This window comes from Myotis daubentonii, chromosome 12, assembly GCF_963259705.1.
Source record: "Myotis daubentonii chromosome 12, mMyoDau2.1, whole genome shotgun sequence".
Lineage (NCBI taxonomy): Eukaryota > Metazoa > Chordata > Mammalia > Chiroptera > Vespertilionidae > Myotis > Myotis daubentonii.
The window spans coordinates 15,671,522-15,676,413 of NC_081851.1; the positions used below are offsets into that span (position 1 = coordinate 15,671,522).

General features: G+C 43.2%; 1 non-coding gene across 1 annotated transcript; it reads right to left on the minus strand.

Annotated features, from left to right (window-relative positions):
- Positions 1-2,010: 2,010 nt before the first annotated feature.
- On the minus strand, positions 2,011-2,114 carry LOC132214011 (U6 spliceosomal RNA). Its single transcript, XR_009448116.1, has one exon. It is a non-coding gene; the product is annotated as a U6 spliceosomal RNA (small nuclear RNA).
- Positions 2,115-4,892: the final 2,778 nt, after the last annotated feature.

Here is a 4,892-nt window from a genome sequence, read left to right on the forward strand (position 1 = left end):
TTCTTTCTTCATGATCTTTATTATGTTCAGGTGAATTCCCTTTATTCACATTTTCACTGAGAGTTGTTATAATGAATAGGTGTTGTGTTTTGGTGAATGCTTTCTGCGTCTATTGTTGTAATCATGTGAATTTGATTCTTTATTTTGTTTACGATGTATCGTGTTTTTTATGTGTAGATACTGTACCAAGCTTGCATCCCTGGAATAAATCCCACTTCATCCTGATGTGTAATCTTTTAAATGTATTACTGGATCCAGTTTGCCATTATTTGGTTGAGGATTTTAGCATCTACATTCATCAGGGATATTAGCCTATAATTTTTTTTCTTTATAAAGTCTTATTCTGGTTTGGGATTAGGAGAATGCTGGACGCATAAAATGAGCTTGGGAGGCTTCCCCTGTCTTGATTGTTTCGGATGAGTTTGAGGAGAACAGGTGCTAGTTCTTCTCTGACTGTTTGATGAAATGCACTGTGAAGCCATCCAGTCCAGCACATGCGTTTGTTGAGAAGTTATTTTTTCTTTTAATTCTCACCTAGTATATATTGTCCAATGAATTTTTTTTTTTAGAGATGTGGGAGGGAGGGAGGGAGGGAGGTAAGAAGGGAGAAAGAGAGGGGAAAGAGAGAGAGAGAGAGAGAGAGAGAGAGAGAGAGAGAGAGATCAGTGTGAGACACACACATCAAATGGTTGTCTCACACACATGTACACCTCAACAGGTGGCAGGGGTGAACCTGCAACCCAGGTACATGCCTTTGACTGGGAATCGAACGCATGATCCTTTGTTCCGTGGACCACATCTCTAACCACTGACACACAATGGCCTTAGCTTCATTGATCTCATGTTTGTTTTTTACTGCTTTGTTTATTTCTGCTCTGATCTTTATTATTTTCTTTATTCTTCTCACTTTATGGTGTCTTTGTTTTTCTTTTGCACTAGTTCCTCTAAGTGTCAAGTTAGATGATGTATTTCAGATTTTTCTTGTTTCTTGAGGTAGGCCTGTAATGTTAGGAATTTTCCTCTTAGGACTGCTTATCCTGTGCTCCATAGCGTTAGGATTGTTGTGTTCTCATTTCCATGTGTTTCAAGGTATTATTTCATTATTTCCTTGATCTCATTGTTATCTATTCATTGTTTAGTAACATGTTAATTAGCCTCCAAGATTTTCTGTGTTTTATAGTTTTTTTTCTTTTTCTTTTTTCTTTTAATCTTATAATTACTAATTTTTATTGTGGTCAAATAAATATAAGATTTAGAGTTTTAACCACATTTAAGTATACATCAAGTATATTGACATGCAATTCTCACCACCATGTATCCCCAAATTTTTATTTATTTATTCATTTTTGCTTTTCATTGCTTTTATCTCTGTTAATAAATTTATTGGGGCATGGGTGGTTTTAGGTGTGTACAATTCAGTAATAGATCACTTGTAGGTCAGTTTTTTCTAATTGACTTCTAGTTTTATACAGTTATGATCAGAAAAGATTCTTGATATGATTTCAATCTTCTTAAATTTACTGAGACTGTTTTTGTGCCCTAACATGTGGTCTATCTAGATAATGTTGCACGTCCACTTAAAAAGAATGTATATTCTACTGCTTCAGGGTGAAAATGCTCTGAAGATACCAATTAAATCCATTTGATCTATTGTGTTATTTCAGTCCACTCTTTTTTTTTTAAAGACTAGGTGTGAGGCCGCCCTGTGCAAGGGTGAGGCAGCGCCCAAGTCTTCCCCCCCACCTTCTCCCTCCCCCCCCAGCCCCCGCCCATCTCCCTCCCCCCCCAGCCCCTGCCCATCTCCCTCCGCCCCCACCCACAGGGACCCCAGCCCAGGAGGAGGTCAGGCCCAAGTCTTCCCCCCCCCCGCCTTCTCCCTCCCCCCCCAGCCCCCGCCCGTCTCCCTCCCCCCCCAGCCCCCGCCCATCTCCCTCCACCCCCACCCGCAGGGGCCCCAGCCCAGGGGAGCCAGGGGAGCCTAGGGGAGCCAGGGAAGCATGTCACACGCTAGGGGGAAGGGAACGCTTCACTGATTTGAGTGTCACCCTTGCGCAGGGGCCACCCTAATCTCCTCTGCATCATTCCAGGTTTACTATATGTGCTGCTGCTGCTGCTGCTGCTGCTGCTGCTGCTGCTGCTGAGTCCAGCACCAGGCCACTCTTTGCTTCTTGATTTTCTGTGCGGAAGATCCAGCCATTGATGCCAGTGGGATTGTTCAAATCCCCTACTACGTCTGTATTATTGTTGAACTCTCCATTTATGTACATCAGGATTTGATTTACACATTTACTTGCTCTTATGTTGAAGAAATACATGTTTGCAAGGGTTATATCCTCTTGTTGGATTGCTCTCTTTATCATTCTGTGGTGTCCATTCTTATCGCTCAATATAGCCTTTGTTTTAAAGTCTATTTTGTCAGCTCTAGGTTTACCTCCCCGGCATATTTCTCATTTCTTTTGCAGGAAATACCTTTTGCCATCCCCTTGCTTTTTGTCTGTATGTCTTTCATTCTGAGATAGGTCTCTTGTTGACTGCATATATATGGTTCTTGATTTCTTATCGATTCAGCTACCATGTCTTTTAATTGCAGCAGTCAAGCCACTTACATTTAAAGTGATTATTTGTAGATATGTTTTATTCTTTTAACTCTGTTTCCCTTTTATTCCTTCTCGATAGTTCTTATACTAATGGTTTGGTGGTAACACACTTCTTTTGCTGTTTCTTGTCTGGGAAGCTCTTTATTTCTCCATCAATTTTAAATGACAGCCTTACGGGGTAAAGTAGTCTTGGTTGAAGGTCCTAGCTTGTCATTATTTTGAATATTTTGTGCCAATCCCTACTGGCCTGGTATGTTTTTGTAGAGAAATAAGCTGACAGTCTTATGGGAGCTCCCTTGTAGGTAACTGACCGTCTTTCTTTTGTTGCTTTTAAGATGTCCTGTCTTTAATCTTTGTCATTGTCATGATGATGTGTCCTGGTGTCAAGCCTTTTTGGGTTCATCTTGTTTGGGACTCTGTGCTTCCTGGACGTGTGTCTCTTCCTTCACCAGGTTAGGGAAGTGTTCGGTCATTATTTCTTTTAATATGGTGTAGTCCCTTAACCTTTCTTTTGTCCTTGTACTCCTATAATGTGGTTGTTGTTAATGTGTCATGTTGTCCCAAAAGTCCCCTAAACATTCCTCATTTTTAAAAGTTCTTTTTTCTTTTTGCTGCTTTTGTCTTCTGTGACCTTGTCTTCCAAATCACTAATTTGATTCTCTCCTTATCAAATTATTTATTTTCTCTAGTGTATTCTTCATTTCAAAGATTTTACTCTTTATTTCTGACTGGATCTTTTATATGGCTTAAATGTTCTTTTTCATGCCTACTATCAGTTTTCAAGTTCCCAATGATTTCATCCATTCTTCACCTAACTTAAATTAACTATCTGAAATATTGCTTGCCTCACTTTGTTTAGCATTTTTTTCTGGATGTGTCCCCTGTTCTTAAATTTGGGGCATGTTTCTTTGCATTTTGGCTGCCTCTGTGTGTTTGTTTCTTTGTATTAAAATCCAGGTCTTGGTAGTGTGGCTTCGTGTAGTAGGAGTCCTGTGGAACCCAGTGGCAATTTCTTCTTGTTCATCTGAGTTGAGTGCTCCAGGGATGTCCCGTGTGTGTTATGTGAACCTTCCTGTGGCAGTTGATTCTTGATGGCTGTTGGCCCATTCATGTAGTGATTCGATGCTCAGGCTAGTTGGCTGTGACCACAGTGTACCCTGCCTACAGTGTAGTGTATGAGCTGCTGACAGGTGTTGACCACATGGAGCGCAATTCATCTCAGCGGGGTCTGGTGCCTTCCTAGATCTCTCTTTGGATCTGCCACTTCTGAGGCTAATTGTATCCTTCTCTGATGTGCTCTGAAGCTGGCTATCGGCTTGTTGTTCCTGGGGCTTCCTGGGAGGGACTCTGGTGCTGAACAATGTCAGATGCTTGATGTGACTCTCCCAGGGCAATCTCTTTGCATCTACAAAGCAATTCACAATTTGTGACTGCCTCTGCTGAGGCCCAGTGAGCACAGGAAGGTCCAAGCAGGGCACCAAAGCTGGCTTTGACTAGCATTGAGCCTGGGGGCAGGTCAGCAAAAGCCCCAGAGCACACCATGTTCTGCCTCCATGTCTGCCTCCATCTGCCGGGTGCCTGTTTGTCTCAGTTAATGAAAGAGTCTCTGGAAGCACTCAAGTTGCATGAGGGAGGTTCTCAGGGAGTCCCCAGGTAGAGGTGAGTGGTGCTCACCAGATGGATGCAGGTTCAAGCTCAGTGTCAGTGTTGGGTCTGAGGCCACTCAGCAAATGTCCCAGGGGATATCAGGTCCAGCTGCCACCCCCTGGGTCCTCACACATCCTTGAGCAGTGTACAGAAGACGCAGACCTGGCATTGTTTGTAGGAGGAGAATGAAAAAGTCAAAAGAGGCTGCTTCCCAGGATTGAAGGTGTCTGGAATCTGTAGTCTGAGATCAGCTGTGTGAGCTTAAGGGCTTTGCAGAAGGTCTGTGGATTCTCAAAGGCCAGAGAGCTGCTTCCTGTTGTAGATGACTTATGGATCCCCACAGGGGAGCGAGAGCATGGTGGCATCATGCAGGTGCAATCCAGCCATCACGTAGTGAAAAGTAGAATCCCCTCATGGGTGGCTGATTTCAGCAGATTCATCCCTCCATTTCTGTCCTAAGAGAACTGGAGCTCTCTCCAGACTTCCGACCAGATGCATGCTCACTGGCTTCCCGGGCAGCACTGTCCCTGACTTCTTTCCTCAAGGCTGGGTGAGCCAGGCTGGCTGGAGTGTAGGGAAGGGAGGATAGAGGTCCGTTTGGAGGGTTGAAATGCTGTGAGAACTTTTAAGGCTTAAATTTATTTTCTG